Genomic DNA, 24,063 nt, shown 5'->3' with positions numbered 1-24,063 from the left:
AAAAATATTTTCATAATACCACTACAATAGCATAGCTAAATCAGAGTTCATTTTCACCTGGAGTCCACAAGAGCATTCCACTAATAGAAATTAACTTACCTATGTAGATGACCTGTTTCTAATGAGGGGCTGAGATTTAGGCACAAATACTTCACTCAATACAAATAGTCTTTAAGGGCCGCATTTATTATGATTTTGAGCATCCTCAAAAATACAAACTTGTGTCACACTCATAAAGGCCAATTAATCGCTTGTCAACGCAAAGGAGTAACCTGTAGAAACCAGAGCGTGTAAAATAGAGAAAGGAGAGAACCATTAATGAAACAAAAGTTTTTAAAAACAGAAAATAGTTGCCCATATATATTTTTCTTTACTAATTTTAAATACAAACAGACAAAATTAAGACCTGTGAAATATTAGGCTTGAGAATAAATGAAAACAATAAATTAAATTCACATCCGTTATTAAAATGAAATTCCTGGCGCATTGAACGCATATGCAAACAACATCAAAGTTAGAGTGAAAAAAACAAACTATAAAATGCCACTTACCTTAGCAGACAAAATACCATGCACTGAGATAACTAATTGAATGTCCTTACTTTTCTTATATACAATCATTGAGACATAAGAAATAACTTTTTTTTGTATTTAGATGTCAATAACGTATCAATAATCAATTCTACTTTGAGGGTGCTTATGGTGTTTCACTTTTTGCAGAATCACTTCTGCTGTAGTGATAGCCATCTTTTTTTCTTGTGATGACTGTTAGACTTAGCGTTCTTGGCGTGGTTTCCTCTGACTTTTTGCCTTCTGACCTCCTGTTTTCCTGACATTGTTTTTGCTAGCTTTAGGACTCTGGGCACTTTACCACTGCTAGCCAGTGTCAAGGTGCATGTGTTCTCTGCTTAAACCATGGTAACATTGACTTATTCTCAATTGACATATTTAATTTACTTATCAGTCCCAAGGAAAGTGCACTACCTGTGCCCAGGGCCTGTATATTAATTGATACACGTGGGTCTTCACACTGATTGTGACACCCACTTCAGTAGCACTTCAGAGATGTCTCAGGCCTGCCATTGCAGCGCCTGTGTGTGCAGTTTTAAACTGCCATGTTGAGCTGGCAAGTTACACTCTTGCCAGGGCCAAACCTTCCTTTCCTTTTCAATACATATGTAACCTATAAGGTAAGCCATGAACAGCCCAAGGGCAGGGGACCATGTATTTAAAAAATAGAGCATGTCCTTTTAAGATTGCCATGTCCTAGTAGTGAAAAACTCTTAAATTAATTTCTCGCTACTGCAAGGCATAACTCTGCCGTAGGAAAACATTGGGATAACTTTATTATATTTTATAAGTGTAATTTCCATTTGGGAAGAGATAGGACCACCGAGTTTGGTGCCTCTTTAAACAGTAAAACAATTAAAACACTACTCAAAAAGATCCCACACCAGGTTAGAAAAACAGCTTAATTTAATTAACAAAACAAGACCAAAATGGCAAAACTCCAGTCAGCAAAAACAGAGTTATGAATTTTTTAAGAATAAACTGCAATATAGGGCCATATGTACGAACACATTTTCCCATAGGCACAGAATGGGCAAAACTGCTTGTTACATCTGGCCGATAGTGACTAAAAGCAGAATGCACCAGCCGCAGCTATCTGGTCATGCTGAGCTGGGTCAAAGTCAGAAGTTCAGTCCTACCACAATGGAGCGAGTCAGATACAGTCCGAGATTAGTCCCACTAAAGTTTTACCTTTTCAAGTTTTGTACCAAGAGTCCACTTTGTCTTAGAGGGGGACACGAGGAGCAAGGTGAACATCATGGGCAGCAGTCATCGTGGTGTGAAGAGCTGGTCGGGTGTAGTGGATGGGTCGGCTGGAGCTTCACATTGGCTGTACCCTGTGGGCTGTCAATGCTGCTGTGTGAAGAGACGGGCTGGCAGCAGCTCATGCTGATTTTCAGAGAGAGCAGTGCATTTGCATTCACACAGAGCATAAAAGTTTGATTTAAGAGCCGTCTGGGCCCCACTGAGGGTCCAGGACTTGAGGGGCACCACATAGGAGTCAAAACTCACTGAAGATGGGTTCAGGAGCTGCTGGGGAGCCTATAATGCCTCTGAGGCTCAGATCAGGAGGCCAGCAGACTAACAATTTGAATCACTCTGAGGTCCTAGGTTCATGATGAAGTTGCAGGTCCAGTTCGTCTTCTTCAAGCAAGAGGGCAGCAGGCAGCAGGTCAGCACAGCAATGCAGCAGCTCTTTCAGAATAGCAGTCCAACAGAGTAACAGTCCTTTCAGAAGCACAGCAGTCCTTCCTGGCAGAGTATCTACAGTTCCGGAAGTGTCCTGAAGAGGTGGGATGAATGTCCTATTTTTATATACTCGTGCCTTTCTCCTGTAAGCTGGGAGTAACTTCTGGAAAGGTTTCTTGATGTGCTGGGAATTTCCTGACTCCCCTGCCTTCACTCCGAGCTGGCAGCAGTGACAAAACAGAGCCTTTAGGCCCTTTCTATGAAAGCAGAGCACAGGCTACTCAGGTGTAATTGGGGCTGTGCTCAGCTCCACTGCTCCGCCTGTCAGCAGATGACTTATTCAGGCACATCTACTCCCTCCTTTGTGCGACCGTCTAGGAGGAATTTACAAAGTCCAGCTATAAGCTACACCTAGTCGTATGACCAAAGACAGGCTACAGACACAAAAGGGCTAAGGCCAGGAAAATGCCAACATTCTAAAAGTGGTATTTTCAAAATTGTTATGAAAAATCCGACTTTACCATAAAATAAGGTTTATCACATTATAATGTATAGGTACCAAACATGAATGTCCACCACCTCTCAATTAGGGATTATAGCTTCTTAAATGTAATAAGGAATCCCCAATGTTATCCTATGGGAGGGGTAGGCATCACACTACTGAAAAATTAATTTGGGAGTTTTTCACTTCCAGAACATGTAAAACGTAAACATGCACAACCTTTAGATTACATGGCACTGTGCCCTGTGGGCTACCTAGGGCCTACCTTAGGGGTGGCTTGTATGTAGTAAACTGCCAGGCTCATTTTGAAGAAAAAAGATTCAACCTTTTATCTCCAATTCTGAAAGATCTCCATTGGCTAAGACATGAATCAAGTTCTAATTTGGCTTCATCATGATCAAAGCCTTGCACTACAAAAAACGTACATATTGAGCCAACCTGCTCATACTCTCCAGAGTAATAAGACCATCTAAAGAAACAAGACAAATGTAATGAAGATAAAGACCCCTCTTGAACAAAGTTAACACGTTTAATGAAGGCGGTTATGCTCATGCGTGGTGCTATCTTCCATGGTCAGCAGGTAACTGCTGGTTTAGTGAACGTCCGCCACTGACATTCTAAAAGGAACACCGATCCTCTCAGTGAGAGGATTCCAGGCAACATAATATACAACAGAGAATATTACAACACATCCTCTTCCATTTCATACTTTTCAATACATTGTCACTCTCCATAGCTATATACCAGTCTTTCTCATTTACTATACCCTTACTCCAACGAGTAACCTCATGCACACTCACCACTACCCCTTCTTGTTCACTTTCCAATACTTTTTTTCATCCACCAAGTGGCAATCAAGGGCTAAGTGTGAAAGGCAATCTTCCTGAACATTTTTCCACCCAGGAATGTATTCAATTGTATGATTGTACTCTTGTAAGTGTGAAGCTAGCCTGGCCAGTCTTGCAAAGCCTTTTCCAGTCCCTCCAGGTGAAAGGATTCTCAGCAATGGTTGTGATACTGCCACCCCACACATATGTGTGTAAGTATTCCACACCCCATGTTGCTGCCAAGGTCTCTTTCTCTCAATGACTGTATAGTGTCTCTCAGCAATCATTAAAGTTTGTGATGCAAAAGCAACAGTTTTCTACGAAGATCCATGCACTTGAGACATAACCTTTGTCTTGCCTCTACAAATACATCCTCAATCGGTTGTCCTGCCTGGTTAACCGCCTTGGGTAAATACTTAAACACGTGGTGCCCCTCCTTACCCAGAGAACTAAGTAGAATAGCCCTTTTCCTGTTAGAAGAGAATCCTAAGCCATTTAAAGCTTCTACGTAGTTATAGAATATGTCTATCCACTCTTCCCATTCAATTGGTGGACTCCCTGGCTGTTAAAAAAATTGTTGTGGCCGATTAACTGCTGCTATATCCATCATTAATTTAAACAGGACAACAACATTTATTTTTAAAACAACACAAAAATGGACCTTAGATACTACAATTATCCTCTTTCATTAATGCATGGTGTGCTCATCACTGCATTGAGCACAATCTACCTGTATTTTAGATCAAAAACTGAGATGTGTAAGATAATAAAATTAGTTTTGTTCAGGTGTGCCCATCACTGCAATAGACACATTAACTTCCGTATAATACAAAGAAGTAAAGGATTCTTCACATACATATTCCACTTAACTCCAGTGTGTGCATCACTGCACCAGGCATTAGTTATTGTTATGACCTATCAATTAGGTGTGCCTGTCACAGTGGCAAGAATCGACACGCAGTTCCGACAAATAGGATCAAATAACACCTTGTTGGTAGCGTAAGGTAACGAAAACCTTCCCAACTCCTTAAGATGGCCGTCATGTGCATCACAGTACGTGATTTAGTGTTTGTTTTTGTAGGAAATAGGGCTTTTACATACTGCACATAGAAGGTCAACATGCTCTCAAGCTTGATTTGAACACCATAGTTCAAATGATGCGTGGGCACGGAGATGCCAACCAACTCACTGTAAAACCAAGGTAAGGTAGCAAATATTCTATTACTGCTTGCCGCTTGCTTCACACGTAACACGTACACACCATATACTTCTCTTCTTTTTATGAAAGTTTCACCAAATCAGATTGGTCTTCCTGTGCACACTTGTATGCTAAAAAGTCAGAGTGTCATACCACAAGGCCTTACTTGAACGTCTCTCTAAGTGGGTTCTGGGCATCCACACTGAGGACTCCACAGGGTACCTTCTGCACTCATCGCCAAAATGTAATGAAGATAAAGACTCCTCTTGAATGAAGTTAACACATTTAATGAAGGCTGGTATTCTCATGCGTGGTGCTCTCTTCCCCCGTCAGCAGGTAACTGCTGGTTTATAGAACGTCCACCACTGACATTCTAAACAGAACCCCCATCCTCTCAGAGAGAGGATTTCAGACAAAATAATATACAACAGAGAAGATTAAAACACACTCCTTAAGTTTTGAAGCACCGAACATCAGCTTTGCTTTTCTACTAAAGCAGTCCTTTCTGGAGTGGCACCCGGTTTTTGGAACTCCCTACATCTTGACCTAAGACACAGCCTATCTTTCAGGAAAGATTACAGATGTTTCTCTGCAACCTACACAGAACATCACCTTCAAAGCCTCCAGCACATGTTTTCCTACTGTCATCTCTGAAGAGATTATGGGCATAAATTACTATTCTTTCACGCAATGCAGTTCAGCAAGGGAACTTTCTGCAATATGTTGTGCGAAAGGGGGAGAGGAGATATGGCACACTTCTTCTCCCTCCCTGTGCTGGTGCTCTTTAGGCAGCATAACACCAACACAGGCATCCTTTGTGCCATGGTGCAACAGTGTCTGCATTACAGACAGGATTGCTTTTGTGCAGGAAGGTATACTTTCCTGCAAAAACACAATCCTTAGAGGCATATTCCTCTTTCGATGTGTGGTGTAGAATGCAGCACTTATGCAAAGAGGAAGTAAAGAAGAGAAAAGGCAATATTGTTCCTTATTATACCTTTGACGAGTAGGTGCAACATTTGTTTTTAAATCTCGATTTCTGTCAAAATACAAGGATGGCTGCTCGAGAATGACCATCCTCCAACCATGTAACGCCAACCCAACTCAAAGTAATTCAAAGCAGCACTATATGCTGCAATGCATTACTTTGTAATTACTAAACACCACAAAGCCACTCAGATCAACATTGCATGACATAGTAAACCCCAAAACCCCCAAACAACAAAAGTGATGCAACCCGATGCAAAAGCTCAGTAAATCTGTCCCTACATGACATACATTCAGCTGTTTAATGCTTTTGACCTCACTCTGTTCCATCCTAGCATCCCCTCCTTCCTCTATCCTCTCTCCTTTCCTCTTGTTTCTAAGTGTTACTCGATTTACTCATATAAACTGTTTGGTTTTCTGTAATTTGCTTTAACCCCTTAGTTGTTGGGCCTTCCCTGCTTATACACCACCCCAAGTACTGAGCCCTGTTTTGGCTTTTTGAGGTAGTTTGTGCTTAGGGCACTATTACTGTTTTTCCACATATGCTATCCAGGCCAAATTAGCATCCTGTTTTCCCCACATCCTGGGGATTGTAAAGATACCAAGGATTGTGGATTCTTCTTGAGAGGACTGAGAAAATAGGAAAGATATATAGCAAACACTTGAGTTTTTTTTATAGAAAAATAGGGAAAAAGTGCTCCTGATAAAAGTGTCTGTTTTTTTTTTTTAAGAATGGCATCCACAAATGGTTTATTGTACTAAATTCACATTCCCAGCTTTCAGGAACATGCAGAGCTGAAGCCAAAAACCTAATTTTGCACCACAGTTTTGGCATTTTTCCTAGAGGTAGCATATTTGAACTATTCACTGTGCTCTAAACCTACTTCAAGTTTGTGGTGGAAACCAGAGCAAAACCCATATATGATCCTGAAAAGCTATAGATTTCTGAAAAATTTATACAATTCCAAATTCTGCAAGGGGTCGTATGTGTAAATCCCTCAGGTTTTTGTCAAGGAAAACAACTGTTGAAATAGTGAAAATGAATAGGAACAAATGGACATTTGTGACAACATTTTCATCTGTAACTTTTTGTCATACTGGCTGATAGACAAAAGCAATATACCATTAAGTCCACTAGATCCTTCTGTTTGTGGAGCTATATAGGGTGTGTAGGTTCTTTAAGAACCCAAGGTTCCAAGAGCCAACAACTGAGCTGTACCATAAAATGTTTTTTTCTATTGACTACCAAGTATAGACCAATTCTTACAGCAAAATAGGCAGGGTGAAGAATGGGTATCAAGGAAACATATGTATTTCTGAAATTGATACAAGATATAGAGTTTAGGGGCTGTGGTTATTTCTCCATCTCTGAATTTGTGGATACCCGTACTAGTGTATGATTTGGAGGGTATTTTTCAAAACGTCATTTTTCTTATACACTGGCTTACATTTGAAAGGCACACATGCAGTGAAACAAGTGTTCTACTATTCTATGCTTCCGCAATTCTCAAAATACAAATGGTGCCTAACTTGTGTGGATAGGCCAAATGCCTGTGACAGAGAATGGCCCAAAACACAACATGGACACAGCTCATTTTTCCACCTGAAACAGACTCTTTTTTCCAATGTGGAGGGCTCAAGATTTTGGACACTAGCTCAGGTGGCACCTACGGAAACCTAGCCAATCAGTATGTTTTTTAAAATTAGACACCTCTGGGTATCCAGGGTGGACTGACATGCGTGGCTCATATCACATTGTTAACCCAGAATCCCTTGCAAACCTCGAACGTTCACTAAAGAAACACATTTTCCTCATATTTCTGTAATGGAAAGTTCTGGAATCTGTGGGCAGCCACAAACTTCCTTCCAACCTGCATTCCCCCAGGTCTCCAAATAAAAATGGTACCTCAGTTGTGGGGGCTGATCTAGTGCCTGCAAAAGGAAACATCCCAAAACACAACAAAGAAGCAGCACATTTTCCACCAAAAACGGACCTTTTATTCCCAATGGGAGTAGCTTGAGATTTTGGACCCTAGCTCAGTCAGCATCTAGTGTAACCAGGTTGGACTGACTTGCATGCCTTTCCCCACGTTTTTTGACCCAGAATCCTTTATAAACCTCGAACTTTGACAACACGTTTTCCTCACATTTCTATGTTGGAAAGTTTTGGAATCTGCAGGCAGTCACAAATTTCCTACCACCCAGCATTTCAGCAAGTCTCCCCAGAAAACCTGTGCCTGATTTGTGTAGGTGGGCCAAGTGCCCACGTCAGGGAAGGGCCCAAAACTTATTATGGTGATAATGTTAACAATGGTGGGGACACTAATTAGTCCTGGGATCAGCAACAATGTAGGGAAACTTATAAAATCCAGACATTCAGAAACGTAGTCATCAAGGTTAGTCCAGGGAGGGATCCCCCAAAGTTTTCTTATCCAGAAAACCCTGCAAAGGTGAAATGTTAAATAAAAACAACATTTTTTCCGATTCATTTCTGTGCCATAAACTACAGGTCACCTTACCTTGTCTTCTTACCTCAATTAACAGGTTCTACTAAACACTGAAAAAAAGACAGAGTATTACTTCACCTTGCAACATACCCATCATCACAGTCTTTGGCGCTGGTGGCGCCCATTGCGAAAATCAATTTTGTGGCCTCCCCTCCCATAAACATTTCATTTGTTTTAAAGCACTGGTAATAACCGCTGGCCTTTACTAATCCACTCAGCTAGCCACACAAAATACAGATCTATTCTTTGCAGCAGGCATATTAACCCTCTGAGCTACTGTATGCCGTCAAAACTGCCACTGAACAAAAGTCCAATCTCTCTCTCTAACAGGAATACAATCACAAGAGTTTTCTTGACATTTGTATTGCTACCTAAAAGATATATATATATATATATATATATATATATATATATATATATATATATATATATATGTCAGCTCCCACCAAGCAAACAAAGTCTGCTTTCTGACAGCGGGCTGTGCCCTCGCCATGCACTCCTAATTACCCCACAAATTACAGCACACATGACATCTTTGATAACATCACTGATTATATCAATGTATTATTTGAAGTAATTTTTTTACGAAAAAAACTGTGCATGGGGGCCGTGAGTTGTAGTTACCTTAGGGCGTAAATTATAACTCTAACTGTAACTGCTGAATTTCTATGGTTTTGTGTAGGTATATTCAGAACCTAACAATAACGTCCCTGTAACCTTTGTTTTTTTCTGTGAATTTCTGTTTCTTTTTTCATTCTATTTCATAACTATAACATCCCTGTAACCTTTGTTTATAAATATGGAGAGAGTCTCTCTCTTTCTCTATCTCTCTCTCTCTATAAAGATATATATATATATATATATATATATATATATATATATATATATATGTATGTTTATATATATATTTGTATATATATAGAGAGAAAGAGATCACTTTTATGTGTGGGAGTGGTTTACCTGAGGACTGATCGTGGACTGATCGTGGCCCAAAGGGAAGCAACACATGTATAGAAAAGTGGCCTCCCTCTATATTACCTAGTGGCAGTTGCCACTAGGTAGTTATAGTTAGGACCTAGTTTATAAAGAAAAAGTGTTTTCTCTTTTGCTAATAAATTTGGTCTTGTTTGATGAATCTTCACGAAATTTTCTCAAAAAAATACGACGCCCACTTCAGTCTCTGTCTGGGAAGTTTCGGGATGATACGTCAAGTGGGAGCTGAGAAAAAAGGAGGGACCAAAATGCTTTTTCCCCATGCGTTTTTCCACCAAATTTGGCAGATGGGTAGCACTTGGTCAAGAAAGTGCCCCTTTTGTTATTTGGTGTTAATTCATTCAGTGGTTTTTGAGAAATTAAAGAAAAAACTAATGTGTATATATAGGGATGCGAAGGCTCCGTGAACCCTCCTGATCTCGTGCTAACATCTGATTGGCTGACAACAATTGAGCAAGGAAGTGTTGGCAGCCATGTTGAGACTTCAGCCGAGTCCCAGAAAAAAAGATTAAAACAAGAAAAGGGGCCTGGCTAGGGACACCCTGATCTCTTAGCTCTGGTGCTGGAATCCAAGAGAGAATCCCCCGCCCCAAGAGGAAAAAAGCATTTAAAATAAAAACAAATCAGTGGGAGTTGTGGAGAATCAGTGGATCTGCCGACAATTAAAAAAAAACAAGCATGGGCTCCTGTGCTTGTTTAAATGAACCCCATGGGTGGGCCTTGTCCCCAGGGCATTGAAATGTTAAAAGCGGGATGGCCATCATGCCTCCTGTAGCTCTGGGGACTGCCACCTCCCTGGGACTGACAGGTGGCCACCTGGTCCCCTGTAGCCCCAGGGACCGCCTCCTCCCTGGGCAGAATATATAATGAAATGTGGGTGGCCTCCCATCCCCACCACAGTCCTGGGGACTGCCACCACCATGTGGCTAAAAACGAATGAAATGCAGGGGGGTCACCTGCCCTCCCACAGGCCCAGGGACCACCACCTCCCTGGGGCTAACAACTAATTAAATGCAGGGGGCTGCCTTGCCCCCAGAGCCACAGGGACCACCACCTCCCCAGGTCTAAGATAAAATTAAATACGGTGACCACCTGCCCCCCCCCCACAGTCCCGGGAGCCCACCACCTCCCCACCTGGCCCCACTCATTAAACCTATAATGACCCTGAGGACTGCCACCACCAGGGCCGGCTCCTGCTATGTTGTTTGCTCTGACTTGGTGGAAGCTTTGACAACAACCACCAAGTCAGAGCAAACACTCTGCTTTCTGCTACATAGCCCCCCTCCATCCTAAAAAACCTTTTTAGATGGCCAGACCCCAGGTGATGGGGTCTTCGGGCTGAAATTGGCCGGGGGAGAGGGGGCTACGTAGACTTGCAGCCAACTCTCACTTGCCATGGCCAAAGTCACTGTACAGTCTAGGGTTGTGTGGTTAAGGGGGTTGACTGCAGGGTCTGGCTGCATGGCCAACCACCGTCACATATGGCTGTGCATGGTGGTGATTGGATTAACGTACAATAATGAAAATAACTTTACGTTAAAAAAACTAAGAAACTCACTGAAAACAACAGAGGTTATAGTTAGGAAAAAGAATTGAAAAAAAGCATAGAAATTCACTTAAAACACCAAAGGTTACATGGTCATTATAGCTAGGTGTACATTTTAAACTTGCAAAACCATAGAAATTCACCTGTTGTAGTTAGAGTTATCTAAGGTAATTATAACTCATGCCCTAAGGTAACTATAACTCACGCCCCCACCATTCACAGTTTTTTCATCAAAAATGTTACTGCACATATTACATTGATATTATCAATGATGTTATCAAATATGTCATGAGTGCTGTAATTTGTGGTGTAATTAGCAGTGTATGGTGGACTATAATGTCCCTGTAACCTTTGTTTTTTTTCAGTGCTCACTGCTCATGGGCAACTCTCTGTCAACTTTACAGCGTTTAAAAAAAAAAAAAAGGTTTCACTTTTATCCCATGGGGGGTGATCATGCCCCCTTAGGGGAAAACCAACATATTTATTCAAAACATAGGCCCTCATTATGAACACAGTGGTAAACACTGCTCCGGCGGCAGTGGCAGTAACAACCGCCAACAGTTGGGCGGTCTGGACCGCCAAATAATGAACTCCTTAAAAACAGGCAGCCTGAAAACCACTCACCGCCAGCAGAGGAGTGCCGACAACGACGGCAGAGCCCGCCCACAGGCCGACGTCAAAGCCCTACCCACCCATCAAATAATGAACCACTAGACCGCAGTCAGTTCTGGGGCGGGAACCACCGCCACACAAAGACAGGCGGAAAGGAACCAAATAAAAGGAAAAACTCCTCGGAGGCACACACAACATGCCAAAGCAGAAATGGATAGAGAGTTGCAGATCATGCCAGCCCTGCTCCTTGCCATATACCTCCATGACGGAGACCGCCGACGAAGACGACGACGGTAACTACCACAACCTATGAAACAAGGGAAGAAAGAGCACAGTTACATACCCACCCACTCCACCCATCCCGCAACGAACCCACAACCCTTCACAATAGCATAAGCAATACACCCCACAGCAAGAGGTACTTACCCGACACAAGGCAAATCCAACCTGCCCAAAGTACACACATGTGCCCAACACCCCCAACCAAAGAAACGATGAACCACGGATCCAGAGTGTGCCAAAAACAACACTGGCCACACGATTTTTAATTCAGCTCAATGAGCAACCGAAGTGCAAAATAAGGCCAATGGCCAGTCCATAGTCTGTAGTCTAATAGGCCAAATTGGCCCCACCTGACTCCCACAATTGCAAAGGTACTCCACCTCATAGGGGCAACAATGGGGCATCTAGACATCTCAGGGAACATGGGCAGGAGGTGGTGGGGGTGGGGACTTATGACTGGGAGGGATGGGCTTGCCCTTACGTTTCAGAGGTGGAGGGAGCCTGGATCTGGACCTTAAAGCCAGTGGAGCGGACATGGCCTGGGGTGCAGCAGATGTTCCAGGGCCAGCACGGGTTCTCTTGCTCACAGGGGAGGTAGCACAGGAATGGGAAGGGCAGACGGGGGCTGTGACGTGGGAGGAGTGGACAGGGCAAGGAGGTGGGCATGTTTAGGGACGGGACAGGGTGGGCCAGTGGGTTCGAATAGGTCAACACGGGATAGGAAAAGTTTTTTAGGAGCAATTGGGTGGACCTGGAGAAAGGCTTGGGAGTGGAGGTAGAGGGAGTGGTCGTGACAGATGTAGGTGTGCCTGACGTGGCTACAGGTGACTGGACATTATGCTTAGGTGTGGTGGATGTGTGTTGGGTGGGTGTTTTGGTGCGTTTGAGTGTCTTGGAAGGAGGGGGGTTAGACACAGTGGGACAAGACAGGCTGGCAGTGTAAATGTATGTTGTCTGTGTGTCTGAAAGTTTGGTGAGTGTGCTGCACGTGTTAAATAAAGTCGTTGTGGTGAGTGCAGGTGTGGTGTCTGGGGTCCATGAATGGATGTCTGATTTTGCGGTGACTGCAAGAATAGGGTCAGCAAAATTGAATGGGGGTGCAATGCCTGTGGGTGAGCATGTAGAGGGGACAGACAGGGAGGTGCACACACACTGGGGGAAGTGGATGTTGGTGTGTGTGCCTGTGTATGTTGGCTGTGTGTATGCCTGTGGTGGGAAGTGTGGTGCTTGTGTTTTGAAGTGTGATTCTTGTGTGTTGAGGTGTGTGTCTGCGTGTCAGAATGTGTGCTTTGGACGGGTGAAGGGAGTGGGGTGCTGGAAGGGGTAGAGGTGGTTGGAGGTGGGGAAGAAATGACCAGGGACAGTGGCTGCCGTCAAAGAGGAGGCCAGAGCCTGAAAATATCTCTGTAGGCCAGACACGGCACCGTGAATGCCATCCAAGTAGGCATTGGTCTGCTGCACCTCTGATGCTAGCCCCTTGATGGCATTGACAATGGTTGTCTGCCCCACAGAGATGGTTTTCAGGAGGTCAATAGACTCCTCCATGAGGGCAGCAGGACTGACTGAGGCAGGGGAGGAGGTGCCTAGGAAAAAGGAGACGCCCACCCTTCTGGGTGAGCGGGCACGGACAACTCAGTAGGGAGCAAATGGGAGGGCGGTGATGGTATTGGGGTGGCGGAAGATGACACAGAATGGGTGGGCCCACTAGGGTCTGCCATCGCCAGGGAGCTCCCATCGGAGGAGGTATCAGAGTCACTATCTCCAGTGATAGTTGCCTCCCCCGTGGTACTTCCCTCGCCCTCCAACCCACTGGTCCCCTTGGCATCAGACGACTCTGCCTCCGTGGAACCATGGGCCGCTGCATCCCACTCGACGATGCCTCAGCTCCCTCGGCAGATGATGCTGATGTACACAGACAACACAAGAGAACAGGGATGGGGAGACAAAACAAGAGAGACAATTGTAAATAGCTGAATGGAGGTACATAAGTGGTTCACACATAAACCCACCCTGCAAATATTCCACCAGGCAGCACCTACTGCTATACACATGGCTATGCCCCTGACTAGTGGCCACAACCTGTCTCTACAGCCATTCTCCACAGCACTGAAGGACCTGAAGTACTGCAGACCTGACCCTTACAGCCCCACTCCCCAAGGGGGCCATTATGTAAAAGGACATCAATCAGAGTCCCAGCCACTAGACAGCATACATACCACAGCACACTCACACATCTATCAAGGAGCCATACTATGGTTTCTGTACTCACCCCATTATGACTGCTGTGCAGCCTTCAAGCGCCCATCCAGGTCCGTGTATGCTACTGCCAGAATGCATCGCATAAGAGGGGGGGTCAGTGCCCGACGGGCACCCCTTCCTCATTGGGAAGACTTCCCCAGCTGGGTCTCGCAGGTCTTCCCAGCCCAGCACCGCAGGTCCTCCCACCGCTTCCTGCAATGGAAGCTCCGCCGGTAGTAGACACCCCGGGACCGCACCTCCCTGGCGATGGCCTGCCATAGTCCCCTCGTCTGCTGGGTGCTGACCTATATGGGACACACAGAAAAAGGAACACAGAGGTCAAACAGTGGCCCTTACATACAGCTGGCTATACATCCACTATGGGACGGACATTTACAACAGCATAACAGCACACACACACGCAGCGTGTCAGGAACCCAGGACTGTACAGTGTCTAATGTGCACACGTTTACAGCCATCTACCACCATTACACACATCCATGGCCCCCAATCCTCCTACTCACTTGTACCTCTGGTCGACCGTAGAGCTTGGGGTACAGGGGCAGGATCCCGTCCACGAGCTTCTCCAATTCCTCACTGGTGAAGGCCGGGGCCCTTTCCCCTGCCACACATGCCATTTCCATGACCAGAGGCATGGCACAGCAGCACACTCAGTGGAGTACCTGCATGCACAAGATCCGGGAGTCAAGTGAAGTTGGGGTGACGAGGTAGCGTTGTGCACTGTCACCGCCGGCGGCAATTATGATACGCTAAGAAACCCCATTGACAACCATGTTAACCAATGAATGGTCGCACGGCGGTGAACACCGCCTTACGCTATTATGTCAACTGCTAGCAGTATGAGGTCACTTCCATTACAACATTTCTGGATTACAGGGGCAGACATTTTGGTATTTACTACACAGTTGTTAAATCCTCATCTACCCCATGCAGGCCCTATTGTCCCCAAACCCCCATAGGCATGAACAAATATACATTTACTCACCACAACAGTCCTGATGTATCATGGAGGACTTGCTACTCCAGTTTCACACCTACTATGCATATGTGTCGTCGACTTGTATGCCAGCTGTGCTGTGCTAAATAGGAAACATTGAGGGCAGATGTATTTGTGTTCCTCACATGTGTTCTATATTCCTCCTAGGTACAGACCCTTGTGGCGAGGGAGGGCCCCATCGGTGTTCAGACCACTTGTTGATTTGAGGACCATGGTGGAGCATCACATCATTATCAATTACAGACTCACTCGTGCTACTATTCATGAACTTTGTGCATTACTGGATCCAGCACTGAGACCGGCTAATCGGAATCAGCATGCCATCCTTACTGAAGTGCAGTTGCTCTCTGCACTCCATTTCCTGGCTACGGGCTCATTTGACGTGACAGTGGGCATGGGTGCAGGTTTTTTCACAGCCCATGTTTAGCAATATACTGTCCAGATTCCTGAATGCATTTGTATGACACCTGCAGTCCTATGTGAGATTTCCCCAAAGTGCTGACCTCCCTGCCATCAAGTCAGACTTCTATGCCTTTACCAACATTCCCCATGTGATAGGTGCCATCGATGGCACCCACATTGATCTCATCCCCCCAAGAGTCAGTGAACAAGTGTAGAGAAACAGGAAGAACTTTCACTCCATGAACATTCACTTGGTGTGTACTGCAGACCAGTACATCTTGCATGTGAATGCATTGTTCCCTGGATCAGTCCATGATTCCTTTGTGCTGAGGAACAGTAGTGTGCCACACAAGATGGAACAACTTAAGGGGACAGAGGATGGATCATAGGTAAGTGCATCTGACATTTTTTGGCAAATAGCAGACTGCCAGTCTGTCTGCCACTGAGGGTTGTCAGTGACAGTCCTGTTTTGCACCCTTTTTTAGGTGATTCTGGCTACCCCAACATTTGTTGGCTCCTGACACCAGTGAGGGATCCTAGAACAGATGCAGAGAGGAATTACAATGAGGCCTATGGATGGACTAGGAGGGTGATAGAGCACACAATAGGTCTCCTGAAAGCTAGATTCCTTTGCCTCCATATCTCTGGTGGATCCCTGGCCTATGAGCCTGAAAAGGTGTGTAGAATATTGGTGGCCTGCTGCATGCTCCACAACGTGGCTATGAGGAATTCTATCCCCCTCTTGGAGGAGGTAGGTGCTGTATATTCAGACCAGCTTCCTCAGGGAGGGGATGAGAGTGGAGGGGAAAGATGTACATTCCAGGAACCAACTGATACAACTTTACTTCCAGTAACTACGTGATGATGTTGCTGTCTGTGCAGCATACTGTCAGTGTGCCTTTTCCTCTATGGGGGTGTTGGGTCTATAGATATTTTCACTGTGACCAGGTTTGCATGGGACATGGAACATTATGGTCAAAGTATTTGACAATTCTGTTGGCACAACCACATGTTATGCATGGGGTGCAATTCCTGCTACTCAGATAAGAATAAATAATTTCTAAGACTATTGCGTCCACACTTCCATTTGTTTCAACATAATGACGGAGACATTGACATTGGTGAACAGCTGTTTTATTTGGTGCAGGGATGACATTAGGCAGTTTACAGTGATGGGAGTGGGCTAATGGTGGATGTCCAATATGGCTACATGGTCGCAGCGTTTGTTGGCAGTGGTGGTATGTCCATCTATCATTTACAGTTTTTGGGGTTGTTTTTACACGGTGTGGACATTGATTCAGTGGTGCACTTGGAGGACAGTTCTTGCCAGAGTCACTTCTTTGAGAGGGCCTTGGTCTTGACAGGTATTCCTGTGCCATATCTGGGCCTGGGGGACCGTTTGGGTGCATAGTGTTGGCCTGTACGGGTTGAGATGCAGGTCCCCTGTGTGTCCTGAGATGGTGGCACAAGTCCAGTTGCTGCTGCTGATGTTGTTGGCCGATCTATATCTTGGCCTGTAGTAGGGGCTTCCTGGTCTGTGGTGGCCTCAGGCTGGGTTGGGACAAGGTGCAGAGGCGCACCTGCTATGGTGGCCATGGTGGCATTGTGCAGTTTCCACTGCTCCATGGCCTCTTGGTGGTGTGCTACCTGCATCCTTTGACTCTGCTCCGGGTTGGAAACAATCTGTCCCAATCTGTCCTGGGTATGGCGGTATGCTTCCAGGACCTCAGATATCACATCCTGGGCTGCAGCATCCATCTTGTGGCCTCCCCCCTGGGCCACTGATGTCCTCCCACTGGGCCTAACCCCCTGTGCCTGTGTCCCCTGCACAGGTCTGGCGGTACCACTTGTACTGGGGCCATCGTCTTCCTGCCTGTTGGTAGGGGGTGACTGTGGCCTCTGTCCATGTGTTCCACCAGTCTGTGGCCTGGATACACAGGTGTGGGGATGGTTGCCCTGGGCTGATGTTGTTGGCTGGGTGGTAGGCGTGTCAGTGGTGTCCTGGGTGGGGCTGCTGGATGGTGACAGTCCAGGACTATGTGAGGGGCCAGGGTGTTCGTCACTGTCCAGGGTTCCCTCTCCAGTGTCCTGGGTGGTGCTTCTGTCTCCATGTGGGGCACTGCCACTCCTTGTCCTGTCCGTCAGGGTGGCATGGGTGGTAGTGCCTGTTGTGGGGAATGGACATGTCTGTTACAATTGCATGATTGGATGGGGTGCACAGGGCTGGGCTGTTTTGTGCAGGTTGTACACTTTGGGGCCATGCAGGGTGCCTTTGTGAGGTTTGCATTACATTTTGCTTAGGATGTGGAGGTGCATTGTGGGTGGTTGTGAGAAACTGGGGCTGATTGCAGAGGCCCCATAACTTTTTGCCCCCATTTTCCACTTTATGCTGGTGTTTTCCTGACTCTGATGGTGCCCTGGGTACTGCTAACCAGTCCCAGGGCCTGTGCTCTGTGTAAAATGGATATGCAAATTAGGCTAATTATAATTGGCTAAGTAAACCTACCTATAAGTCCCTAGTATATGGTAGGGCATGTAGGTTTAGGGACCACAGCATAGGTGGTGCACACCTAGGTGCATTGCTGAGGTGCCCAGTGTCATTTTAAAAGCCAGCCTGCCTTGCTGGCTGCTTTTAAATTAAAGTTATATGCAAATTCGACTTTGGAATTAAAGGTACTTCCAAAGTTTTAAACTACCTTATTTTTACATATAAGTCACCCCTAAGGTGTGCCCTATGTGCCCCTAGGGCTGGGTGCCATGTAACTATAAGCAGGGACTTTATAAAAATAGATTTATAAGCCCTGGTGAGGTAAAAACAGCCAAATTCGTTTTTCCCTCATTGAAGTAAATGGCCTTCATAGGCTAGAATGGGCAGACTTTATTTTAAATTTTAAAGTCTCCTTAAATGTTACATACCAAGAATTTGGTATCAAATTGATTGTTATAATAAATCCCACAACTTCCAGTTGTTGGATTTAATATAACTAGTGCAGGTAAAAAGTTTAGACTTTACCTAAAAAGTTGCCAATTTCAGCTCTGCATTGTTTTTGCTGCTGTGCTCTGATTGGCCAGCCTGCAGCAGCTTCTGCCAGGCCACTTTTATGAGGTGTGAAGTGGCCTGGCTTTACACAAAGGAATGTGCTTGGGGGAGAGAATCTCCCCTCAGCAGATGGGGAAGCAGGAAGGGGGAGGGCTGCCAAACTGGTCTTCAAAGGCAGAGAAGGACATCTGGAGCACCCAGCAACACCCCCACATCCTGCAACCCCAGACAGCTAGGTGCCCCCTTGATTAGATTAGGAGAGGGCAGGAGAGGGGTGTGTTTATGATTTTTAGCCACACCAGTGGGTGGGCTCAGCCAGATCTCTCCTCTAAAAATCAGATTCATCCATTTTGGATTTTTAGAGACTGTTGCCTTCTGGGATGGATTTTTGCCACACTTCCCAGGAAGTGGTCATCACAGGGGGACGACCCTGTCCCTGATTGGAGGACCAGGGCCCCCCTGCTTTTCACCCAGGAGCAAGGATAAAACTGGCAGACCTGCACCCACGCCTCAGATCCCCACCAAATTTCAAGAAGAAAGAACTACAAGGAGAAGAAGGACTGCCCTGCTGGACCCCTGGCCTGCACCTGGACCCTGCACTCAGAAAGACTGCACCAGCTGCACACTTGGCTTCACCACAAGAAGGACTTTGCCTGGCTTCCACTGGTTCAAGGAGGGACTCCCTGTTTGCTACAGGTGAAAAATTGCTAACCAGAGTCCCCTGCACCAACTCCTGAAAAAGTGACCAGCTGACCACTGTCCAGTGGCCAAAAAGGAGTTTGCGCCAGGTGCACTCTGGGAGTTGAAGTCCGCACTTCCCAAGGACCATCACAGAACTTCTGGACCCTTGGGGTGAGCTGTGGACCCCAAAAGAACCTTAAAAGAACATCTGGGTGAAGCCCCAGAAGTTTGGAAAAGATTGGAGAAATTTTAGAAAAAAGCTCCATAAAGTGACCGACTCGACGCGGAAATTCTAGCCGGCTTGCCTCAACCGCGACCCGGCCTGACTTCGTGGTTCGTCCCGGTCAAGAAAAACATCCGAAAAAAAGACTAAGTCCGAACGTAAAAAGTTGACCGGGACCTTCCAGCCATCGTATCCGAGAAGGGCTCCACGGACGTCGGATCAAGATCCAGGTTTACCCCGGTCGAAGGATTTTCATCTCGAAAAAACGACTAAGTCCGAAGGTAGAAATCACCACCGAGGAAACCGACTTCGCGTATCCGGACAAGGGCTCCAGGAGGTCGGATCCAACTGGCAGGTACGTCCCGGGGAAGAAAAACATCAAAAAAGAGACTAAGTCAGAAGGTAACTTTTTAACCGAGGCCTCCCGCGACCTGTAGCCGAGCAGGGCTCCATCGCGGTCGGCCTGAAATTTGACTTTGCCCCGGTCCTGGTGCAACCAGATGACCCGATTGGCGCTTTTTTGTTTCTAAGCGCTAGAAAATAATAATACTTTAAAAATTCATATCTCCGGTTCCCCTGAACCGATTTTAATCGTTTTTGTGTCAGTTTAAAGATAAAAATATAAGCTATTTTTATAAATTGGTTTTGGATTTTTAAACTGTTTCCTGTGTTTTATTTAATTACTGTTGTGTGATATTTGAATGCTTTACACTTTGTCTCCTAAGTTAAGCCTTGACGCTCGATGCCAAGCTACCAAGGGTAGAGCTGGGATTAATTTACTGAGACCTAACTGTACTTTTGTGGAGGTTTGTGGCTTGTTGCTAGGTGTAGGTACCTACCTGCCCTACCAATAACCCATTTTCCAACAGTGGTATAGTGCCTTTGTGATTCCTTACAGGGGTAGGTGGCTGTGCACAGGGGGAGGGATGTGGGCCTGTTAATGGGTTTGTGGGCATGCAGGATGACTGGATGTTGTAAATGTGGTCTGGGTGGGGTAGTTGTCCTGGTGGATGTTGGAGGGGTGGGGTGGTGCATGCATTACAGGTGTGATGGATCTGGGGTAATTGTAGACGACTTACCCGAGTCCATTCCTCCAGTGAGTCCACTGAGGACCTCAGGGTGCAGGATGCTGTTGGGCAGACATACAGCAACACTACCACAGAGGAGAAGTAGGAGACAATAACTTCACAGATAGACAGTGTTCCCATTTCAGATAAATAAGGTCACATCAAAGAGATTTTGGATGAAGGCTACAGGCAGTAAATAGTGGTAATGAATCTTAGCCTCATATGCCAGGAGGAGACAGATGAAGTAGCACTTCTTGACCAAAAAGAACTCTGTTTTTGCAACACTAGACCTCTACAGCATTGGGGATAGAGGGCACAATTAACCAGATCTTGCCTATTCCTTGGCCTGAAGCTACATCTCCCATCGACACCTTCCCCAATGGACAGTGTATGCCTTGAAAAAAAGTGTCTGAGATTGCACTTCATTCCAGATACCCCTGAGCCCACATATGTGTCTCCTCCCCTTTCCACTACATGTGTATCTCAATGGAAATCCTAAGAGGGCATGACTTTGGTGGATGAGGAGCAGCAGGTGATCTTGCAGAGCCTTAAGTGCGTATGCAAAAATATAGATGCTGTACTCAAGCAACTGCAAGATGTGCAAGGTACTCAGCACAGGCACTCACCTTATTATTGTCCACTTGGCCTGGAGCCCTGTGCATCCAGTATCATTTGCCCACCACCACATCCCTTTCATCTCACACAATGTGTTTGATCCTCAGGTGGTCCTGCTTCATCAACCAACAAGCACAGCTGAGCTTGAGACAACACTCAACCCCAACCTTGAGGAGGCTCAGGAGTACTTGCTCCAAACCTAGGACAGACAAGAGGAAACCATGTCGAGGTGGGTGAATTACTTTTCATTTTTTTTAACCTTTCTTTGAGTTAAAATTTGATTTGGGATATTTGAAATTGTGTTGACTTTGTTTTGTTATCTTTTTCCATTTGAAAATTGCACATAGACTTTCCCTGCACATTCCAACATTATTACCACTTTGACCCCTCAATACAAGATTAGCCACCCTTAATGAGCTCAAGAACTATTCCAGTTAGATATTCATTACTTATGTACATTTCTTCCCAAATCCATTTCACATGACTCTGGATCCATGTCCCATGACTGTCTCCTATTTCCCTTTATTTCACATACACACTCCAGTTTTTGTTCTGTACATTCTATGAGTTTTTCGATCGATTGATGTGTGCATGTGGTATTCTGATGGATGTCACACATAACCATGGTTACCCCACCCATATTATCTGTAGGAAAAAGTAAACATAAATAAAACATAAAAGTCAGTGCAAAAGTTTTTATTGGAGCCCATGTCAGCAAGAGTATATGAGCTGCTTTACCTCAGCATACCCCTTCCCTCGGTGAATGTAACTCAAAGAGGTCCTGGAGCCTTTTGTTCTGTGTCCTTCAAGACATACCCAGAAATAGCAGTGTAGGTCCTCAATCCAGAGTACTTGCTATTTGGAAGATTACCTAGATACATGCAACTGCTCACCATTAGTGAGGTGAAATTTGATCTGTAGTTCCATACGTAAACAATGGTCTCTTCATCTGCTATGGTTTTAGAGCAACCAAGATGGTGACCTGCTAGGGGGTTTCTTCAAGGATTGTACTTCTTCTGCAGGTGAATGGAATGGTATCTCATATTAAATCTAGGGAATTCCAGAGGCTGCAATGGTCTAATTTTTAACTTTAGGATGCATATTCTACGGGCCACATGTACAAAGCATGTTTGTGGTCTGAAATGGCTGATAGGACCACAAAAATGCTTTTAGAAATGTGCAAAACACAAATTGTGATTCAGTAACATGTTACTGAATTGTAATTAGTGTTTGGGATTCGGTATATGGAGGGGGTGTTTTTACAGCATCCATTCAAAATACCGAATCTGAATGGGATGAATGAATATTATGCGACCGAATTACAGTTGAAAAACATTCATATTTTCTGATTCCTTAAAGGAGGTGGTAACCCATTTGCAAATGTGAAGGGGTACCCATGGGGAACCCTTCCCCCTCTGAGAATGGAAAGGAAATATTTTTATGAGCAGGCAGTAGTCCCAGAGACTTAAAAAGTGAAACTGTAAAATTTCATTTTTTCTTTTTAAATGCATTCCATTTTCTGTTAAGGAAAAAGAGCTGCATTAAAAAAAACAAAAAAAAAATTGCTTTATTTAAAGCACAGCAGGCCACCATTCTCGTGATGGGTGTGATTCCTGATTGGTCACAAATTGTGACCTCCCTCATTAGTATGCGTGACGTAGGTCTATTTGTGACCCAGTGGAGATCAACAATGGATCTCTAAAAAGTTTCATGCATTAGGAATACCAATTTCCTAATTGTGAATCAGAGAGAATCTCAATTAGAGAACCAGTATTCCTACTGTTAGTTATACTGGCCCTAAGTTCAATACACCACCATGAAATCAGAAAGCAGGTTATAACGCATGCCTAACACAAGCCCTCTGTGCAATATTGAGCAGGCAGTGTTTCTGCTTACTATCAGTCCCTCTAGGTGAGTTCAGGGATGCATTGGCAATCCTAGCAGTCTATTGTTAAATGAATAACAATTTCAAGGGTAGCACTAAGAAACAGGGACATGTAGTTTACATTTTTTATATTCTAATCCTCAGTCTAGTGCGCAAAATATGTATGGTAACCACACAGAATGTAAACATTAAAAAGGTAAGCATGTAAAGACAGTGAAAATAAGGTAAAGGTTTCCAACTTTGTTAGCAAATTTGTGACACCCTAACAACCCCAAAGGTATTTCTAAGCACTCAGACCCTCATTACAACAGGCTGGCGGTAACAAAAATGGAATCATGCCCACAGCGGAAACCGCCAGCACAGAGAGCCACTTTAACACTCTGACCACCACAGCGGTAGCAACAAACACCGCAGCGGTAATCACCAACAGCCAGCCAGAAGACAATGTACCGCCCACTCCATTAGAACCCACCCATCCACCAGCTTTTCCGGGGTGGTACCATCGCCATCTAAAGCACGGCGGAAACAGTACTTTGAAGGGAAACCACACACCTCCCAACACTCAAGGAAGAACCAGGATGCCACGGAGCCCGAGCTGCAGGTCTTCCCCATGCTGGTGTATCTGCTCATATGCCAGGAGCACCAACGCGGGCGACGACGACCACAGTGAGTACTGCACTTGGCACACAAGGAGGAAAAAAAAAAGTGACACACGCAACACGCAACACCACCACCCACACCCCCAACACCATACACATGCAACAACATTACATATACACCCTGTAACCCTCAGGAATAACGCAAGGACCAAAGGAAGTGAGTCAAATAAGTGTAATATTAAAAATAGTTAGAAATACGTACATAATTAAATGAACAGTATGTACAATATACACAATAGATACAAAATGAGGGACAATGTCCACACAAAAATAGTCTGTGGCCCACTGGGCCATAACATATATGCCAAGCCCACACTTGACTCCTGCCTCAAAACGGAGAGAACACTGCAGGGGCATCGGGTCGATAACACAGTCTCTCAAGTGGGTGGTTTGCCCACTGCTTTGTCCTGGGGAGTGCAAAGCCACAGTCTCTCAAATGGGTGGTTTGCCCACTGCTTGGTCCTGAGGAGTGCAAAGCCACAGTCTCTCTAGTGGGTGGTTTGTTCACTGCTTGCTCCTGGAG

The sequence above is a fragment of the Pleurodeles waltl genome, chromosome 9 (genome assembly GCF_031143425.1).
Source record: "Pleurodeles waltl isolate 20211129_DDA chromosome 9, aPleWal1.hap1.20221129, whole genome shotgun sequence".
Taxonomy (NCBI): Eukaryota; Metazoa; Chordata; class Amphibia; order Caudata; family Salamandridae; genus Pleurodeles; species Pleurodeles waltl.
This window is presented reverse-complemented; position numbering follows the sequence as displayed.